The sequence below is a fragment of the Rana temporaria genome, chromosome 7 (assembly GCF_905171775.1).
Source record: "Rana temporaria chromosome 7, aRanTem1.1, whole genome shotgun sequence".
NCBI classification, from domain to species: domain Eukaryota; kingdom Metazoa; phylum Chordata; class Amphibia; order Anura; family Ranidae; genus Rana; species Rana temporaria.
In genome coordinates this window covers 129386735-129409922 of record NC_053495.1, presented here as the reverse complement: position 1 = coordinate 129409922, position 23188 = coordinate 129386735, and positions in this window count along the sequence as shown.

Sequence of the window (23188 nt, the reverse complement as noted above, 5' to 3'; positions counted from 1 at the left end):
TACATGTAAACCCTGACTGAATAAAATGTAGTTTGCTAAAGCACTGTATATCATAAAAAAATGCTATTTTACTTGTTTCATCTTTTTTTTTTTATATCATTGGCATGTAGGGCTGCATGGCATTTCTTAGGGTGGGTTTCCTGATGGTGACAACAGTCGACCATGTCTGTGTTCAAACAGTCACTTGTAGTCTTCATCTGAAATGTGCATGACAGGTTACAATGCAGGAGCACCATTTGGAAATAAGGACAGATTGTTGTCACCCTTAAATAGGAAGGGTCCAAACTTCTTGGCACAATGTGGCACTACCTATTATTTTAGTGAAAGTTTCAAATTTAAAAAGATTAAAAATGACTTTTTAAATTACAAAACATGTCATGTTGACTCTTATTACACTTATACTTTAACAAACAGCTTGACATTTCTATAGACACAAGAGAAACAAACTACTGTAGAATGCATTTTTATGCTACTATTGATTCTGGACACCCAGCTGCCAAATTCCTCAATCTCTGCTCTTGCAATCCTTATTATTTTGATGACTCAGATTCCTGGATTTCTATATTTCTGATTATTATTGTGCATAATCACATAAGTCACAGGCGAATGCAAAGTTTCAGAACCATAATGGATTTTCATTAAGGTAAATGGGACCGAAAGCAAGCCTAAACACAATCACATTTTATTTTATTTTACAGTTGTTTTATATTATGCAGCAGTATGCACATTTTGGGGTGCACCTTATAGAAAATCAGCATTATTTGCATAGCAGACTTGAACCACACTATACATGTGGAACATTTCTGTACAATCAGTTACATAGGTTCATAATATGTGCATGAATCTGTATACATGCATAACATTTATGTTTTCTCATGTTCATTTTCTTTAGTAAATCAGCACAGAACTGCCAAGGTGGATCATAATAACTATGATCATGGATTCTAATTATGGTGAAGAACGATGCTGCTGTGGCCTCAAACTGAGGCTGACAATCTTAACAAGCAGAATACTTGCTTATTTTTGAGTTACACTTGCTTCAGAGATATTAAATAGAAGGATAACTACTGGGTAGCTACACTTTTTAACTCTCAATATATTAAATCAAATGTATAAAATTAAAGTTGTTATAAAGGCAGAAAGTTTTTAACCCAGATCTCAATTTAGCGATTGTGCATGAGAGCAGCAACTCATTTTGCTATCTCCCTTCTCGCAGGACAGAGAGGTAACAGTGGGAGCCATTGGCTACTGAAGCTATCAGTCCAATCCTGTGATAAGAAAGTTGGAGGTGGAGCCAAGCCACACTGTCTGTGTCAATGGACAGAAAAAGCGCAGCTCAGGATCGAACCCGCAGGTGTGCCACAATAAGAAGCGGCTTCTATGGTGGCACACCAAGAAGATAAGCCAGGAGTGCTGTTGGGGGGCCCAGGAATAAGAGGATCAGTGCTGCTCTGTGCAAAACCATTGCATAGCTCCCAAGTTTCCCTGATTTGAAGGGACTGTCCCTGATTTGGAGAAATATCCCTCTGTCCCTCTTCCCCTCTCTCATTTGTGTCTGATCTATATACTGTAGATGGGAAACACTGCAAGGTAGTGCCGATGGCGCATACACACGGCCGGGATTTGCGGCCAAAGCTCCATGACAGTTTTCCTGCCGGGTTCTCGGCTTTTTGCTCAGTTTTCTCGGCTGACTTTTTACCGCCGAGAAAACCGAGCGTGTGTACAGGGCTTTAGAGTAATTTCTCTAACTAAGACAAACTAAGTATCAACATTACATGTGTGTAAACTCAATAGGGAATATTTTTATTGCTGGTTTGCAATGAAAAAATCAAATATATAAAACTCCATAGAAAAATTTGTGAATTGTGATGACGCAAATAAAATCTTAAGGGCAAATCAGGGAAATTGTTGTTGTCTGAGCAGGTTTAAAAAGTTCACCCATCTCTATACTTGATATAAATTGCTGTGCTGTGTGTACCAACTCAACCTGGATTTATGTGCTTCTAGTAAATATAAAGTTTATCTAGAAATTACTATACTGGAAGATTATCAAAGCCCAGAGGAGTCCATTTATCAAACATTGTCCAGGAAAGTTTAATAAAGATAAAAAAAATCTTCCTATCATCTTAAAGAAAGCTAGTGTAATTATACGGGGTCCAGAGAACATAAGACTTAGTGACTCTACATACCTAGTAAAGGAAAGTAGCACAGCAGGGTTAGCATAGCAAAGCTCTGTGCCCAGGAGGAGAGGGAGATGATAAGGATGGTAGAGTGTGGAGATCACTGATTAGTCTCACAACCTCTGTATGATAAGACTGGTGTCTTATTGCCTGCTGTGTAATCTCCAGAGCAATATTTTAGATATCTAAGAGGACAGAACCTCTGCTCAAATGGATAAAGAAGACCTTCACAATAGTTAAATTATATTTTATTCTAGACTTTATAAGAGGATACATAAATGGCCCAAGATTTCAAATGTTTATGAATTATTTTGAATATGCCTTTCTAATAGCATTGCAACAGTACTAGTGGTATCCACTGAAACTAAGATAACATGTAGTGCTTTCTGGATATAGAGGCATGCTTCTTTGCTGTAATAGGCTAGTATATTACAAACACATTCAAAGACCTATTAAATGGCAAAGGTAGCAGCAGAGTTGCTTAGTGGTTAGCACTTCTGTCTTGAAGCACAGGGATCCTTGGTTCAAATTCTGCTCAGGGCTAGTGATGAGCTGAATGTACCTGGGTTCTGTTCTGTTTTATGCTTGATGAACTGTACTGAAGTTTGAATGCCGAATTTATACCCCGTTGAAATAAATGGAAGGCGAGTCTTAGGTATTTAATGGACATAGCAACAGGAGCTCAATACGGCCGCACGGTCCAGGAAGAAGGACGTGTGGGTCACAGCTGCAGGCAGGCATCGCAGCAGGTACCAGCACCAGCTGCAATGATTTCCATTCGAGTTTATGCATTTGCAAACCAGTCTAGAATCAGCATAGACGTGGTTTTTCTTTCCTAGCCCTTCCCACGCAGCCACAATCTGTCAGCCAGCGGTCAGCAGCCATCTGGGCGGCTCACACTTGAGCTCCAGGCCCGCAGGACAGACCGCGACTGCGGCCTAAAATCAGCCGGCCTTCCCACCTTCTTTCCCAGCTTTCTCCCCCCCCCCCCCGCAGGTCCACCTACCGCCTACCATCACGATCCCCGAGGACACGGAGGACCCCCAACACCAGCACCCGACCCAGGAAATCACAAGGTAGGAGTGCATCCCCCCCTCGGCAGTCCGCGGCTCCCCTAGGAAACTCCGCGGCTGCGGCCCAGCCCGAGGCTGATTCGGCTCCCCACAACTTTCAGCCCCTAAATCGGGTTCTTCTCCCCACCACCAGACGCCCAGAGCCGTACCGTTGGAGGTCTCCTGCCCCCGGAGCCCCCCACGAGTGGACGACCGGCCATCCACCTCAGGAAAGACCGCGGCTCGGGCCTACTCCCGTCCGGCGGCCATCTTGGTCCACCCAAATCCAGGCCTCTCAACGCCCTCAATCTTATAGAATTCAGTAATCAGTAATTCAGTAATCTAGCAACCAACAGAGATCCCCCCTCACCCCACTTTCAGTGAAATGATAAATACAGAGGACAGGCCGACACCAAATCCACCCCCCCCCCAGCACCGCACTGCCAATCACCTCCATCCGACGATCACTGCCAGGACCACCTCGGATCAATGGGACCCCCCGGGTTACCCGACCAGCGGGTAAGGCCCCAGACCGATGTCACCTTAGCAAGTTGATCCAGGGTTCACCCGATTGCCTCTAGAGGGATCAGGAAGGAATTTTTTTTCCCTGTCACAGCATATCGGCAACGCTAGGCAGGGTTTTTTTCGCCTTCCTCTGGATCAACTAGGAGGGAAGATCAGGACCATCCCACCTTATTTATCTCATAGGTACACCCACTATTGTCGCTAGCGTTATTACCGCCACCCACCCCCTGATTTTGCTGCATCATCTGTACCACCTTCAACATGAATCATTCAGCAAAAAAACATCCGTTACCTAAGGAACGCTGCATCAATACTACCAGACGCCGTTCTAAAAACACTACGGAAAGAATAACTTCTAAGAATTGATCAACGGGTGACCATCAAAAACAAGATAGCATCATCTCAGATACAACATCTATCTTGCGCCCTGATCAATACAAGATCCGCAGTCAAGCACAGACAGCAAATCCACAATTTCATCACCCAACACAATATAGATTGCCTTTTCATCACAGAAAGCTGGGTAACATTGGACTGTAACACCATCCTTGGTGAACTACTGCCAGAGAATTATGGTATTCTAACCGAGAACAGAATTGGGCAAAGAGGAGGAGGCCTAGCAGTGATCTACAAATCGTACCTCTCTTTTACCAAACCAGACTTAGAGACTTCTTTGCCATTCATGGAAACACTCACTCTACAACTCCAACACTCCAGGATACGGTCCACATACTATTATGCTACAGACCACCAGGTCCAAAGACGCATCTTCTCACATCGCTGACATAATTCATCACTACTTACACCTTAAAAGTCAAACACCTCCTGCTACTCTGGGATTTCAACCTCTGGGCCAACTCCTCACAGGATCATATAGCCAACGCCTGCATTGACCTATTGGAAGGACTAGATCTGCAGCAACTGATATGCGCTCCCACGCATGCCTCAGGTCACATCCTCGACCTGATCTTCAAACAGGATATGGACGTCAACATTTCAGAAAACAGACCTCCTACCCTGGACAGATCATCATGCAATTAAATGTAAAATACCCTCCAACACTATCCTAAAAAATAGTGCAAACCAGGCAATGACATACTGGACAAGTTCCCAGAAGAAACTCCACTCAGAACACTTTAAAAATACATTACTAAATAAAATGACAAAAATAAAACAAACTCAATCAGCAGCAGAAACTCTTAACTCCATTAACAAAGCTTTACTACAGACCGCAGATATAATCGCCCCGAAACACAGATCGCTTATCCGTAAAAATAACTCCAGCTGGTTCAATGACACTCTCACGTCATTGAAGCAAGAACGCAGGAGAGCGGAAGGCGCCTGGAGAAGAAACTCTACAAAGGAAAATCACGCAAATTATAAATAAATCACTAAGAAATATCACAAGGAAATCTTCAAAGCAAAAAAAGAGCATTTTTGAAATGTACTCACAAAAGCCCGAAATCGTCCCCGAGAGCTCTTTAACCTAGTCGCTCAGACCATGAACCCAGCCTGCTTAGAGACTCCAAAAAATGAAACACAAGAGTTTTGCAATGAATTATCGGATTTTTTCATCAACAAAATTGAAAAAATTTGTGAAACAATTCAGCAAAAGAAAATCGCTAACCTCACCCCCACCAATCAAAAAGAGAATATTAATACAAAGGCTCTTCAACCAACAAAATTTACATTAGAGCCAGTCTCCATCGATACCACTAAAAACATCATCGGAAGCCACCGAGACAGTACATCCCCCAATGACATCATTCCCAGAAAACTGGTGAAAGAATGTGCTGATATTTTGGCACCCGCGATCACTCACCTTATAAACCAATCATTTAAAGACCTTCTTAAAGCAAGGCATAATAAAACCTCTTCTAACAAAAAAAATTTAGACCCAAAAGACCCAAACAACCGCCGACCGATAACCTCCCTCAACATCTTTTCCAAGGTTATGGAAAAAGCAGTACTACAACAACTACAACACCATTTAGACACCCACAAACTTCTGGATTCACTACAATCGGGTTTCCGCCCAGGTCACGGGACGGAAACAGCGCTTCTCAAAATATGGGATGACCCTCTCGAAGCAGCAGACAACGGAGAATCTTGTTTCCTGATAATGCTGGACCTTAGTGCTGCCTTTGACACAGTAGACCACAAACTGTTGCTAACCCGCCTCACAGAGGTAGCTGGAGTTGCAGACTCGGATCTACCCTGGTTTTCCTCATTCCTGGAAAAACTATCCCAGACAGTGAAACTAGGACCTTTCACGTGCGAATCTCGTAGCATGTCTTGCAGAGTTCCCCAGGGATCACCCCTATCGCCCGTACTTTTCAACATTTACCCCTGCCCACTCTAAAAAATTATTAGTAACCAAGGCCTTCTCTATCACTCCTACGCGGACGACAGACAACTCTATTTTCGTATCAGCGAAAAAAAGAACCAATACCCCGTATTAGAACAATACCTTAGTCAGATAGACAACTGGCTGGTGGAGAGTCACCTCAAACTCAATGGAGCAAAAACGGAACTCCTTCAACTCCATGCAAACCGAAAGGGACTGACCAGGATTACCTGGACACCACCACCCATACTGGGACAAACCATCACCACTAGCACCAGAGTCAAAAGCCTCAGAGTCATTTTTGACTCTGACATGACAATGGATGCACAAATAGGATCAGTAGTTAGCGGATCTCACCAACTTCTACGTCTCCTAGGAAGAGTTGTTCCCTTCATCCTGTAAGAAGACATAGCAGTAGTGGTAGGAACAATTATTAACTCCAGGTTAGATTATGCAAATTCCCTCTACCTCGGACTTCCATAATACCAAATTGCCCGTCTCCAAGTCGTCCAGAACACAGTTAAATGGCTGGTAACAGGGAAAAAACCCTGGAACCAATCAGCCCATCCCTCAGATGCCTCCATTGGCTGGCCGTAAAGGACCGAGTCACATTCAAGGCCCTTCGCCTGACGCACAAATGTGTACACGGAACTGCCCCCCAATATTTAAGTGAGAAAATAAAACATCAAAACCCTAATCCAAATTTACTACAAATCCCCAAAGCCCGCTACAAGACCAAAGGAGAACGACGATTTGCAGTCCAAGGACAGCGATTATGGAATGTATTACCGACTAACATCCGAACGGAAATTGATCACCTGGCCTTCAGAAAAAAAACTCAAGACCCACCTATTCTGAAGGATAAACAGAACGATAAAAATGGATGCCAAGCGCATTGAGGCAATTTAGTTTGCATTTAAAGCGCTATATAAGTTATTCACTCACTCACATTATCTAAGCCAGACTTTTTTTAATCAGGTTTCTTCAGGAGTGCCTTGGCAAAATGCCTAAAAATTGCCCGAAAATTGTAAATAAGGTGGCGGCTGGAAGGTTGTAATAGTGCAAAATGAAAACCATCCACTTGCCAACAACCAATTACCTCATTTGTTAATAAGGAACACATCAGACGCCTGCACAGCATGCTTGTTTGCCCCTCCCTGACCCTCTTCCCCTTTATACTTCTGTCGTACGTGTTGTACGTCACCGCGTTTGAGAACAACGAGATTTTGTCTTGACAGTGTGTACGCAAAGAAAGCTTGTCAAGATTCTCGACAAGCCTAACAAGGAACTCGTCGAGGAAAACGATGTTTAATTTACGACGAGTTCCTCGGTCGTGTGTACGAGGCCTAAGTGTGAATGAATTAAAAGGTCCAACGAGGCCCATCCTAGGTTCTTGTAATCATAAAGGGAAAGTGTCACGATGTCACAACAGGAAAGCAGCTAGCGATAACCAGTCTCCAGAAAAGGCACCGTTGAGAAGAGAATTTAACAAAAAAAAATAGCTAGGAGTGGGTGGGAAACTTGTTATTTTTTGGGTAGAGTTCAGCTTTATTATTTTGTCTTATGAATCATAAATTGCTACTATACTACCAAATGTATTTTGCGAATATAAAAACCATGTTTGCCATCTCCCATGTTGTGGACAAAAGCTCAATCCATACAAACCTGCTTGCGGCAAGAAAATAAAGTTTGGAAAGGTAGTCCTACATGTATTCTTGTTATGAATCTTAACACTGATGGTGAGATACAGCTTAAAATTGGTTTTAGTGCAAGGTATTGCACACAGCTCGATGCTGTTTTTCTCAGAAGGCATTTGGAAACCTAAACTGTATTTTTAGATATGGTGAACGGTGTCAGAAATCAGTTACTCTTATCAACCGACAGCATAAATTATCCTCTTCTATGTGTCCCCGCTGCCTGCTCCATGCGCTTCTCTATTCCAGAACAACATTTTAAATGCCGAGAAGCACATACTGACATCTTTTAAATTCAGCAAATAACTAATCCCGCTGCAACTTGGAAAGCACATAAAGATCCATCAAAATACTACTGACAGACAAGGTATATATTTTTCTGTCTATTATTCTTCATGTTACTTGAATGCAACTGAATCGCCACATCAACTTTTTATTTTGTTGTTTTTCTTCCCCGAAATAACTAAGTGCATGTGTTAGTCAATCCCCAAGTCATTTAAATATGGGAAAATATTTTCACGGGTGTTCATAGATATTGATTGCAGGCATAAACAACCATAGTGTCATGCTCCATATTCTGACATATTTATAAATCATACAGAAAAAAAGGTACGAGTTGAAGTGATTCAATTTGCTGAGTTCAGATGTGCTCTTTCTCAAGATCTGTAATCATTGAATTTGTGAGTTTACATATTTAAACTGACTGTCAACACTTGATTGACAGTAACACACCTGCATTTCCTATATCAGCAGACAGGTTTGCTTGAAAACATAATCATGAAGCCATGCTCCGAATCTTACCCAGTGCCCTGACCCCAGCTTTTTTCTGCTGTAGACTGTATTCTAACCTCTGCCCTTCCTAGAGCTATTATCCACTAGCCACACTAAACTTTAACTTAAAACCTCAACCCCCGGGTATTTTTTTTCTCATAATGAATCTCCAGGCAGGTTTAAAAAAAAAAAAAAAAACCTCAGATTGCGTCAATTGCATTGAAGACCAATCATCTTTTCCTAATAGTGGTTATTCACTGGATGTCTGGACATGTAAACAGTTCATCAAAAAAATAACATACGGTATAAAGCCTCATACACACGATCAGATTTTCTGCAGACAAAGCGTAGGACTTTTTTCGGAAGGGCGTTGGCCAGGAACTGTCGACCAACAAACATGAAACAACGTGTTTTTTCAGCTTTTTGGCGCCACCCTTTGGGCAACTTCTGCTAATGTTGTGTTACGGCGAGCATTGCTTCTGAGCATGCGTGTTTGTTCTTTGGAGTTTTGGGCAACACGCATTTGTTGGCAGACCATTTTAAAGCATGCTATCCCACATTTGTTGGTGGAAAATCCAACAACAATTGTCCGATGGAGCGTACAAACGGTCGGATTTTCCAACAACAGCCTGTCATCACACAAATGTGGCTTAAAGCAGGTAATGGATGAATGGAAAATTCCACATATAAAGTATAAACCAACATCTTCCAAAAGATGAATTGACACCGTGTCAACCGCTTTAATTAATAAAATAAAAATAATTAAACCAATCCGGTTAAATGAACATGCCAATCAGTTCTAATGCCGAGTACACACAACTGTTTTTCACAATGTGAATTTTTTTTTTTTTTTTAATGTCATTAACCCCCCTGGCGGTATTCCCGAGTCTGACTCGCCTCACAGAATCCACAGGCTTGGTTTACTTACCTTGTCCCTGGATCCAGCGATGCCACCACGCTGTGTGAGCGAGCGGGTCCTCGCTCGATTCACACAGTGCCTCTGTGTGCCACCGATCTCCGTTCCCTGAGACGTTACGACGCACGGGAGCGGAGAACGGCGCCAAATTCAAAAAGGTAAACAAACACCTTACATACAGTATACTGTAATCTTATAGATTACAGTACTGTATGTAAAAAAAACACCCCCCCCCCTTGTCCCAAGTGGTCTGCCCAGTGTCCTACATGTACTTTTATATAATAAAAACTGTTCTTTCTGCCTGCAAACTGTAGATTGTCCATAGCAACCAAAAGTGTCCCTTTATGTCAAAAGTGATTTTAGAGCAGCTAGAAAACAGCGATAATAAATTATAATCACTTGCAGAATTGTGCGATAGCGATTTGTGGGGAAATTCGTCATAAAAAAATAAAAGTAATGACAGCGACAATTCTGCAACTGAGCAAATTTCAGTGATTTTGAGTTGATTACATTATTGAATAATTTTTATTATAATTATATTATTATTTGTTATAATTATTTATTATATTATAATTTATAATTTCTTTTTAAAAAAATGTCATACCCGGGATGCCTACTAGACTCAAGTGGTTAATAAGTCTGCAAGGTATAGAAAGTAGTTTTCAGCCGCAATTAGCTATGCAAGTAGATTGAGAAAAGCAAGCATTGTAAAAGTTCCTGGAATGAGAGTCCATCAGTGATGAAATATACACTGCAATGTTAGAGATGAAGGGTTTAGCACCTTCATAATTTGTAGCTGGACCTTGTGAATCGTGTATTGCTTTTTAGCAGTGTATGGTCACTAAACAGTTCACCATGCATGTTTGTACTTTGGACTTTTGTCTGACGGACTTGTGTACACACCATCGGCAAATCTGACAACAGACCGTTGTCCGCAGAAAATTTTAAAGCCTGCCATCCAACATTCGTCTGACACACAACATTTAGGCCAACAGTCTATCAACACACAGTTCCCTTTGGAAAATCTGATCGTGTGTACGAGGCTTTAGGCAACAAATAAGGTGTTCACCCAGGTTTATTTTTTAAACATGTAATTTTAATGTCATGCACATCGTTATTGCAAATAAATGAACAGTGATGCCCATTAAACTTAAGACATCCTTGCATTAGGAGCTCAGAGAGCTGGGGGAGGAGAAACAGCCGCACACAGCTGGGGGGGGGGGGGGTCAGTATAAGTAGTGATTATTGAAGGAGAGCATGCTGAGTTCTCAGCACAGCCATAAAACTGACCACACTGTGCTCTAATGCCTAGTGATGTCAGTTTTTTAATTGGAAAATAGAGGGACTGGCAGGAACACCAGGAATTTCACACAAAGGAAGCAATGCAAAGATAACATGAAATGTTTTCATGCAAGTACAGTACATGGTACAGCAGGCTCATATCAGGAATATTAAATGAATATTAATGTTGGGTAACATATTCAATAAGCGCTTGCCAACCAGCTATAGCAGGCATGCATGCGCACCCGCAGCGTGTTCCTGTAGCCAATGCGCATGCCCGGTGGGCACAATGTGATCGCTCCTGACATAACCGAGATCTGTCAGGGGAGTAGGCTACTACTACTAAGTAGGAACAACGATATGTCTCCTCTCTCAGTCACTCCCATCCTCCCACAGTTAGAAACACACATGTGGAACACAGTTACCCCTTGATTGCCCCTAGTGTTAACCCATTCCCTTCCACTGACATTTATACAGTAATCAGTGGCTATTTGTAGCTCTGATCGCTGTATAAATGTGAATGGTCCCAAAAAAGTGTCAAACGTGTCTGATCTGTCCGCCCCAATGTCACAGTCCCAATTGCTGATCGCCGCCATTACTAGTCGCTCTTTTTTTGTTTATAGCACAAAAATAGGTGGTGAGGTAATCAAATACCACCAAATGAAATCTCTGAGGAAAAAAAGGACATACATTTTGTTTGGGTACAGCGTCGCACGACCACAGAATTGTCAGTTAAATTGACGCAGTGCCGTATCACAATAAATGGCCTGGTCAGGAAGGGGGCAAATCTTTCTGGGGCTGAAGTGGTTAAAGATTGACTGAGCTGGGTGGAATATTGTCGACTGAACATTTAACCTTTAGGTATTCACGAAGTCGCTGGTGCTGCGGCCAGTAGTGTATTTAGGTTTTGTGCTGCCCTAGGCCTGACTAAACTCATGCACCCCTAATTTAAATATGACCCACCCCTTTCTGTCAAGGCCACACCCCTTGTTTTTTAAGACCGGCCCTGACATTTTCAAGTGTGGACACTATTTTTGAGGGCCTGGAGGGGAGCAATAAATTCCCTTCATTTGCATAGATTTCCTATCACTTCCTGTTTGGCTATGGGGCAGGAAGTGAAGGGAAATCTCTGCAATGGGCATGGGTGTAGGAACCCTTACAAATCTGGGGGGGACAGCATTTTTTACTCGCCAGGTATATTCTTATCCAGTAAACTGGGAGTTGCTAGCGGCCGAATAGCGCTGCAAAACGACAGTAAAGCGCCGCTAAAAATAGCGGCGCTTTACTGCTGATGCCTCAGTGTGAAAGTAGCCTTAGGGCCCTTTCACACATACGGACCGTATGTCCGCATTTTCATCCGTTCGTTTGCGGATGAAAACGGGACATACATGGGTCCCTATGTGATTACGGGTGTCAGCGGATGAATATCCGCTGACACCCGTAATTTGTCCGCCTCCGCAAAGATCCGCATTTACAGACGGAAGAAATCCTATTTTTCTTCCGTCTGCCGGATCGGATGAACACGGACATACGGTCCGTGTTCATCCGATCCCCCATAGGGGAGAGCGGAGGAAAGACAGGGCGGTCCCTGCACAGTGTGCGGGGAACGCCCTGTCAGCTGCCAGCTCAGCGGGGATTTTACGGAGGATCCCCGCTGAGCAAAGCGGACACACGGAGCGGATCATTACTGATCCGCCCGTGTGAAAGGGCCCTTAGAGTGCCGCCTAATCAGTGGCAATGAGTGCAGCCTCAACCTCCTTAAAGGGGTGGTTCCCCTAAAAATAAAGTTTTGACATTGCATTTGCTATAATAATTACAGTTAGAATCGGCTGGTTTTATGTAAAAAATACCTCCGTACGTAGCGTTTGTATTATTCGTTCCCACCGCCACTTCCGGGTACGATGCTGGCGGTGGGCGTTCCTTATTGATGGACAGGCATCCGACCGACGCATCCATCGCGTCACGAGATGCCGAAAGAAGCCGAACGTCGTTGCGCATGCGCCGTATAGAGCCGCACCGACGTTCGGCTTGTTTCGGCATCTCGTGACGCGATGGATGCGTCGGTCGGATGCCTGTCCATCAATAAGGAACGCCCACCGCCAGCATCGTACCTGGAAGTGGCGGTGGGAACGAATAATACAAACGCTACGTACGGAGGTATTTTTTACATAAAACCAGCCGATTCTAACTGTAATTATTATAGCAAATGCAATGTCAAAACTTTATTTTTAGGGGAACCACCCCTTTAATGAGTTTGCATTGATTTCAGCATGCATTGCATGGAACACTTTGCACATGCTGAAATCAATACAAACTCGTTAAACAGACCACATTCATTGAAAGTTGATTAATATACAGATCATGATTTTGCAATAAAGTGATCCATGCTGCAAACTCATTAAACAGTCTCCACCTTCAGTGAAATTCCATGTACTGCAAAGTTTGCAAAACTTGAACTGTCACTGAAGGGAGAATGTTGAGTTTGCAGCATGGATCACTTTATTGCAAAATCATGATCTGTATATCATGATAAGAGAATTTTATTAATTTGTACCTGCTATCCTTTGCAGGGGGTTTCCCTCGTGCTTCTCTCTCTCCTCCTGTCACCAGACAGCCTCCACCTCCCAAGAGAGGACCCAGTGAACAACAGCCGCACGGAGGGGGTGGGCGGAGCTTTAGGCTCCGCCTCCGCCAGTCATGTTTGTAATCCATTAGTCATCGGCCGCTCCGTACTATCCCCCGCCCACCTCTCCACCCCTCTACATTGAACTCCGCCTCTCCAGCCCTCTACATTGCCGCTCCCTCCTACTACCCTCAGTATTCGTGAGTATAGCGGCAAAGCAGAGGGCTGGAGAGGCGGGGCGGTATTAGCATTCGTGAGGAGAATAGTAGGAGGGGGCGGCAATGTAGAGGGCTGGGCCTCCGCGCTGCACACAGACAAAAAAAAAAAAAAACAGGCTGAGACAGCGCTGCGGCCGTTTTACCTGGGGGGGATTTTACAATACCTGTCCCCCCCGCATTATTTCCTGGGGGGGATGCGTCCCCCCCATCCCCCCCGGTTCCTACGCCCATGGCAATGGGACAGGAATGGTAAAAAAAATAAACTGACAAGGGCTATAACCCTCCCTTACTCTATCCAAAATGAAAAAAAAAAGTGTTGCCTATAGTTCTACTTTAAGCACAAATTTCTGATAATTTTATGGAGAGGACTAAGAAGATATAACCATGCCAGGGGTGCAGCAGAAACAAATAGCACAACGGGGAAGGTTTGTGGTCCAGGATCATTAGAAGCAGCGCCCACCCCACAGTTTTGGAATGCTGGTCGCCTGCATACCAGGGACACTTTCCGTGCTGCCTCCCTGCAAAGTGCTGCCCTAGGCCTGGGCCTTGTTGGCCTAGGCCAGGATACAGCGTTGGCTGCGGCTGTCTAAATACAATAGCCGACTGTGCTCATTCCTCCATTCATGCTATTTATTCTAGATGGGGTAATTGATTGTTGGAGAAATCTAACAATGTATGGCTAGCCTTATGCTGATCATGGATAGTCTGGAATGAGTGATAGGAATGAGTGAACTGATTTGCAAGAGTCAAAGTTTATGCCAGATCATGCTGTTTCCCTTCATCCAATATGAACCGTTTACATTTCTACAATTCCTCCAAACCAGGAACCCTTTCCTGCAGAAGCCAACCAGCAGTGACGAAATAATAAAATAAAATAAAGAACTCAAGAACTAGCTTCCTCTCTATATGCTGGGGACAGGAATGCAAGTAACCAATTAATAATCAATGCAGGACAGCCGAAAACTGTATCTACTGTTAAGGACAGGATCATGGTAGAGAAGTACAGTGACACATTTTAAAAAACTGTTTTACACTCTTTTCAAGAAAAACCTTTGACCTTTTCTATTCCTGAGAAATAAATCTGGAAAGTTGTCTTCCTTTCTCTCTATTCAAAAAAGAGAAGACTCAGTGCTAAGTCAAAAAAAGTTTTTTCAACCTATTAAAGAATTTTTGTGTATGATAATAAACACTTCAATTGATCAGAATTATTCATTATCATTCTGGGAGTTATTTACGAAAGGAAAATCCACCTTGCACTACAAGTGCAAACTACAACTACAAAGTGTGCTTGAAAGTGCAGTAGCTGCTGAACTGAGGGGGACATGCAAGGAAAATAAAAAACAGCATTTTAGCTTGCACATGATTGGATAATAAAATCAGCAAAGCTTCCCCTCAATTCAGATCTACCCCTCAGATTTTCAGCGACTGCACCTCCAAGTGTACTTTCAGTGCAATTTCAAGTGTACTTTGCACTTGTAGTTTGCACTTGTAGTGCAAAGTGGATTTGCCTTTCGTAAATAACCCCCTCTGTGTTAATGCACACTAACTTATAATGTTGCAAGCAAGTGTATTTGTACTTTTGTAGTCAAATTTGACAATGCCCTGATTCATGTTTGTGTTCCCACTCACAAAGCCTACATACTGTATAGCTCCCAACTGTCCCTGATGTCAAGGGACTGTCCCTTATTTGGAACAAAGTTCTCTGCCTCTCTTTTCTCCTAATTTTTCCCTCATTTTGGTCTGATCTATATAGTTGTACTGTATATAAAATACACTATTTATCTATCAAAAATATTTTACAGGGCTAAACCTTTCATTCAGTTTCTAAACTGTTACATTTGTGAATTTCAAAAAGCAATATAAAGGATATAATTCTCTTTAAGGAGGCATGGCAGGGGGTGTGTGCTAGGTGTCCCTCAGTCCAATCTTAGAAAGTTGGGAGGTATGCCTACATAAAAAAAAAAATATATATATATATATATATATATATATATATATATATATATATATATATATATATATATATATATATATATATATATAAATATACAGTGTTGTAACTAACAGCGTTTAAATAAACGCAGTTAGGTAACGATGGGCCTCCTGAGGGTAACGAGTAATCTATCAGATTACTTTTTCCCTCTCGGCAACGCCGTTCCCATTACTGGGCGGCGTTACTGCAATTACTCCTACCCGTGTCAGCACTGCAGCCGTCGCCCGTCGGCCATCTATTATTAAAAAGAGCGTGCGTGATTGGCGGAACACTAATTTTCCCAGCAGAGCCTCTGTTTAGTGTTCAGCCTATCACGGATGTCCTCTCGTCCGAGGCCGAGGCTGAGGATGAGAAGGTATCCGTGATTGCCCTGCTTTATCACCAGCAAACTTTGTTTTTTTTGTTTTTTATTCCAAAGCTAAATGTCCATAGTGCTTATTAACCCTTGGCTCCATGTAGATGTAGTGCCTGCAGCTTTTTTGACTTTGGTGTAATAGTCAGTAAGGGGTGCTGTCATGGATGTTCACTCAGCAAGTGTGCCTAGATTCAGTGTAATGAACCATTCAGTCAGTAACATGTCTTTGTAATAGCAAAAGAGGAGAAAATTGCAGGGGCCAATCTGATGGACTATATAGCACCAACTACAAACCCTTCTCGCTGAAGCCTGAGGCCCCGTACACACGGCCGAGGAACTCGACGTGCCAAACACGTCGAGTTCCTCGTCGAGTTCTGGGATGAAGCCGCCGAGGAGCTCGGCGGGCCGCCTTCTCCCATAGAACAACGAGAAAATAGAGAACATGTTCTCTATTTTCTCGACGAGTTCCTCGGCGGCTCCATCGAGCCAAAAGTGTACAGACGACAGAGTTTCTCGGCAGAATCCGGGTTTTGACCGAGTTTCTCTGTGAATTCTGCCGAGAAACTCTGTCGTGTGTACGAGGCCTTACAGTCGTCCATATACTCTTCTCAGTGAGGCACGTTACAGATGGCACAGTGAGGCATGTTACAGGCACAGTGAGGCATGTTTACAGATGGCACAGTGTCGTCTTATACGCTGGCAAAAAAAAAGTCAGTTACTTTGCTGAGTAACTAATTACTTTGCCAATGAAGTAACTGAGTCACTAACTCAATTACTTTTTCGGACAAGTAATTTGTAACTGTAACTAATTACTTTTTTAAAGGAAGATGAGCAACACTGTATGTATATATATATATATATATATATATATATATATATATATATATATATATATATATATATATATATATATATATATATATATATATATATATATATATTTATTGTATTTTTGATATTTCTGAGGAGATAGTGTCTTGAGTAGCTGAAAGCATTTTTCAGTTCTCTCAACATGACCTGTCCCAATAGCCAGGCTGGGGGCAGGCTGAGTCCTGTTGTCATTAACATACCTTTATGCCTATTACATACAGGCCGAATGTCGGGCAACAACGGCCAGCTGAAAAAAAAATCTGGCCAACAGCAAGCCTATGTGTATGGCAGCCAGATGCTTCTGCCTTGAAACTCCAACTATATACTCGCTGCACTCTCACTGCGGCTGTTACCCTCAGACGCCACAAGATCTCAGCTTTTAGTTTGTCATAATCTCAGGCATCCTCAGCAGACAATCCAAAATACGCCTTTTGGGAGTCCCCTGCTTAAAGGGTCATGACTGAAAACGGTCTGTCGACTGGCTCCCGGTCAGTGCTCTCAGCCAATGACTGTAGTGTTCTGGTGGGGGGGCTGTCCCCCTGTCAGAACACAATAGCACATCAGGGGAGATCACTGTACTAACATTGGAATGTACAGGGCTTTAAGTTTTTGTTAAGACAGACCCGTGTTCAAATCTAGTACAACCAGAGTTTTTTTTCTCAGAAAATAGGTGCAGGAACTCAACCACGACCCCGTTCAGATTTCACAAACAGTAGAAGGGTCTTAAAGGGGCATTAAATACCAGGATTGCATTACATACAGAGTGCAGAGTTCAGGGGGGTTACACACAGAGTGCAGAGCTGTCATTTGTAAACACAGAAACCAGACTTCTGTTTTTACAAGTGATTGTGGTGAGCAGGCACCAAAGGGTCTGAGCCAAAGGTGATGGAACTGAGTTCCCCCAAGTTCCCCCTGAAAAAAAGCCCTGATACAACTGATCGTAAAATCTGCCACTAGACAGGAATAATTATGGTGAACACAGCTTTGCAGCACATCTCGTAACAAAGAGAACTAAGAAGTATTTTTTCCTTGCTTGAAAATGTGTATCCAAATTTCTTAAGGATCAAGCCAGTACCAGAACTTCCTGTTGCAAGCTGACAACGTTAGGCCACTGTCTCATAATTAGCTGAAGCATTGCCAGCCAGCCATGTACAATTGTTTAGTTGGCCATTAGGCTGAAGGACCTTGCGCTCCTGATTATTGCAAGGTAGTGGATTAGCACTGTTAGCCTGAAACAGGATGTGATGTTACTAGCAGGATCACAGTGTAAAAAAAATTGCAACAACTTCACTAAAAAATTATTTGCTTAACAAATGCTTAATAATTTGCTTAAAAGAAATCTAAATGTCTAAGCACAATTTTGCAATTTTGACATGTGTTAGTAAAACCGTATATATCATCACAACTACTTTGTGCACCCAGGTGGATTATAACTTTTGTTTTGGATTTTCATTTGATGGTAAATGGTTATGATATCTCATTACTTTTTTTTTTATTATTAAAGGAAAACTGGCCCAAAATATTAAAAAAAATAATGTTTTTCATTTAGCTGTATAAATTTGTTTTTAATTTAACTGTATATTTCTTGCTTTTATCATAACCTACCACCAAAGAACAAACCAAAATATATTATCCTGCTCCTAACAATTGCTTTTGTTTATCCGACCTAAAACGCACTGACACTAACTGACACTGATACTAATTATTTTTATTTTTTTAAATTGTCAAAAAAAATACTGATCTTTGACCATGACCTTTGTCCCTGGCTTTGACCCAAACACTAACCCTGGGACTGACCTAGATCAAAACCTTGATCTGGGGATTTCTTTGAATTTTTGTATTTATTTTTTTCTTTACACACACTCCATTCACAGAGAAAATAACGAACAGGCTTCACAGTGACTGACCAATCAGAGGCTATCACAGCGATCAGGTGACCTGGAATCAGGAGTTCAGGGTCCTGATCACTAGCGCAGGACCTGGGGCTCTCTGTAAGCTCTACAGCATGCTCCAAGCACAAAGGGAGATACGCAAATATGCGGCCCCACAGAAAAAAGCCCAATCCAGTGTGGCTGCATATTTGCGTACGGTCGGCGTGAAGGAGGTAATAAAAAAGTATACAATGAGGCATGATGCCAACCCCTCTGAAAAGAAGACTCTAAAAGAAGGGTTTGCATATACTATACTCACTTGTATTTCATGCTTCATTTCGACCACATTCTACAACTTCAAATAAATTGAAAAATCCTAGAAAAGTATTCACACCCCTTCAAATTTAATTTTTTTTGTAATGCTACAATCAAAAACTGATTGGGATTTTATGTGATAGACCAACACAAAGTCAATTTTTGTTGACCAAAGTAACCTAATTAGTAAATAGAGTCCACCTGTGTGCAATTTAATCTCATTATAAATACAGCTGTTCTGTAAAGCCCTCACAGGTTTGTTAGAGAACCTTAGTGAACAAGCAGCATCATGAAGGCCAAGGAACACACCAGACAGGTCAGGGATAAAGTTTAAAGCAGGTTATGAAAAAATATCCCAAACGTTGAACATCTCACTGAGCACTGTTCAATCCATCATTTGAAAATGGAAAGCATATGACTCAACTGCAAACCTACCAAGACATGGCCATCCACATAAACTGACAGGCCGAACAAGGAGATCATTAATCAGAGAAGCAGCCATTGGGCCCATGATAACTCTGGAGGAGCTGCAGAGATCCAAAGCTAAAATGGGAGAATCTGTCCACAGGACAACTATTAGTTGTGCACTTTACAAATCTGGCCTTTATGGAAGAGAGGCAAGAAGAAAGATTGTTGAAAAAAAGCCATAAGAAGTCCCGTTTGCAGTTTTGCGAGAAGCCATGTGGGGGACACAGAAAACATGTGGAAGAAGGTGTTCTGGTCAGATGAGACCAAAATTGAACATTTTGGCTTTAAAGCAAAAGGCTATGTGTGGCAGAAAACTAACACAGCACATCACCCAGAACACACCATCCCCACCGTGAAACATGGTGGTGGCAGCATAATGTTGTGGGATGCTTTTCTTCAGCAGGGATGGGGAAGCTGGTCAGAGTTAATGGGAAGATGGATGGAGCCATTGTGAACAAAGCTGTTGCAGCTGAGACGCATCTACCTCGGCTGTACTTCTATCTTTATGGAGATACAATAAATTTGGACTGATTTAAAGAGAATGTATGGAGTTGCGGATTGTCCTTTATCCATTCATCACTTTTGCAGCTGAGCAACTGCACATCCTGCACCTGACAGCTCAGGAGGAGTTTCATTAATTTGGGGTAGTAGCACCTTTCTTTGTTGTTGTGGATGGAGCCAAATACAGGTCAATCTTAGAAGAAAATCTATTAGAGAATGCAAAAGACTTGAGACTGGTGCTGAGGTTCACCTTCCAGCTAATGACCCTAACCATGCAGCCATAGCTACAACGCAATGGTTTAGATCAAAGCATATTCATGTGTTAGAATGGCCCAGTCAAAGTCTAGACCTAAATCCAAATGAGAATCTGTGGCAAGACTTTCTGTTCACAGACGCTCTCCATCCAATCTGACAGAGCTTGAGCTATTTTGCAAAGAAGAATGAGCAAAAATGTCACCACTTTCCCAGATGTGCAAAGCTAATAGACATACCCAAAAAGACTTGCAGATGTAATTCAAGGGGTGTGAATACTGTTTCAAGGCTCTGTATGTGCTGCCAACACATATAATTTATACCACACAAAAGTAAACATAAATATTCTATATATTATATAATATTAACTTCTTGAGACCCGCGCTATAGCCGAATGACAGCTACAGCGCGGACCTGAATATCCAACTGGACATTAATTGACGTCCGCCCCTTAGGGCGTTCCCCGCGCGCGCTCCAGAGCACGCAGCGGGGAAACTCTGTGTTGGCAGTGTCCCTTGGTACTTACTGCTACTTACTGTTATGGCCAGCTATAGATGGGGGCAGTGGACATGTTTATGCTTCACCTGTGGTGTTTATATTGATCCATCAGTGCACCAACACCTTTGCAGCCATTGTGCTACATGCTGGGTGCTTGGTGTGCTCTTGTACCTTTAAAGGAGGGGTGGCTTCCCTTCAGTTCACCTGCCCCTGTCTATCCATTAAAATGCATGTGCCTCCACTGTGGGGACGCTCATTGTTTAGTGTTAGGACCACAGATATTGCAGGGTGCCTTGGCGCGGCTCTGTGGCTCACGCATGCGTTTGCAAATGCGTGCGGACCGAACCCCTGTTTTTAACGCATACTGTAGACAGGTTAATTGGTTCTCTGCAAGCTGGTCGGTAAGTAGGCTTGGTTTTTCCCTGGGCATTCCCCAGGTTTTTGTTGTTATCTGCTTTAGCCTTCCAATGCTACTTACTGTTATGGCCAGCTATAGATGGGGGCAGTGGACATGTTTATGCTTCACCTGTGGTGTTTATATTGGTCCATCAGTGCACCAACACCTTTGCAGCCATTGTGCTACATGCTGGGTGCTTGGTGTGCTCTTGTACCTTTAAAGGAGGGGTGGCTTCCCTTCAGTTCACCTGCCCCTGTCTATCCATTAAAATGCATGTGCCTCCACTGTGGGGACGCTCATTGTTTAGTGTTAGGACCACAGATATTGCAGGGTGCCTTGGCGCGGCTCTGTGGCTCACGCATGCGTTTGCAAATGCGTGCGGACCGAACCCCTGTTTTTAACGCATACTGTAGACAGGTTAATTGGTTCTCTGCAAGCTGGTCGGTAAGTAGGCTTGGTTTTTCCCTGGGCATTCCCCAGGTTTTTGTTGTTCCCTTGGACACAGCCAATTACAGATCGCCGCGAACGGCCAATCAGAGTGGCCGTTTGCGATGCGATCTGTGCGGCCAATGAGAGATGATCTCATATGTAAACATATGAGATCATCTCTCATTGCCGGCTCACACAGAGACAGCGTCCTGTCTCTGGAGAGGAGACCGATCTGTGTCCCTTGTACATAGGGACACAGATCGGTCACCTCCCCCAGTCACCACCCTTCACCTACAGTTAGAACACTATGCAGGGAATACATTTAACCCCTTCCTCACCCCCTAGTGTTAACCCCTTCAGTGCCAGTCACATTTATACAGTAATTAGTGCATATTTATAGCACTGATCGCAGTATAAATGTGAATGGTGCCAAAAATGTGTCAAAAGTGTCCGATGTGTCTGCCATAACGTCGCAGTCCCAATAAAAATCGCAGATTGCCGCCATTTCTAGTAAAAAAAAAATAATAAAAAATAATAATTCTGTCCCCTATTTTGTAGGCACTATAACTTTTGCGCTTATTGCGATTTTTTTTTTTTTTTACCAAAAATATGTAGAAGAATACGTATCGGCCTAAACTGAGAAAAAAAATGTTTTTTTTTTTTTTAATTGCCATATTTATTATAGCAACAAGTAAAAAATATTGTATTTTTTTTAAAAAATTTTCGCGCTTTTTTGTTTATAGCGCAAAAAATAAAAACCGCACAGGCGATCAAATACCACCAAAAGAAATCTCTACTTGTGGGGAAAAAAGGACGTCAATTTTGTTTGGGAGCCACGTCGCACTTGTCAGTTAAAGCAACGCAGTGCCGGAAGCTGAAATTTCACCTGGGCAGGAGGGGGGTATATGTGCCCAGTAAGCAAGTGGTTAATAACATATTATAGCAATTCAGATAAGGCGTATATTCCACTTGGTCTCACCTGAGTGGTACGTTAATGAGAATCTTCCATATGATCTCTAAAAAAACACTGGACTTCCTTCCATGTCTGCGAATGTGTCAAAACAGCTCCTAACATTCTCCACAAGAAGCGCACGTGATAGGGTGAGAATGCAAGAGAACAATGGAGAGACAGAGGCAGAGAGTCATCACCCTGTAACAGCAAGTGCCTGAGCAAGGTCCTTAATTGATTGCAGAAACACTAGGTTATATTTTATTAACGTTGAAGATTTAAAAGATTAAACATTACTTTTAAAATGACATTAACGATCACATTAAAAAATAAAAAATTATATGAGATATTAGGGATTCGATTGACATCTATTTTAACCGTTAATACTTATTATTATTATTATTATTATTATTATTATTATTATTATTATACCATAACACTTAACCAAATATACTCTAATGCCGCGTACACACAACCGTTATTCATGTCATGGGAAAAAACAAAGTTTTTCTCGACGTGATTCCTCTCAAGCCTGCCTTGCATACACACGATCGTGATAAAAAATGCTTGAGCAAAGCGCGGTGATGTACAACACGTACGACGGCACAATAAAGGGGAAGTTCCATTCGAATGGCGCCACCCTTTGGGCTGATTTTGAATTTCCCATCTCATAACTTGCTTCT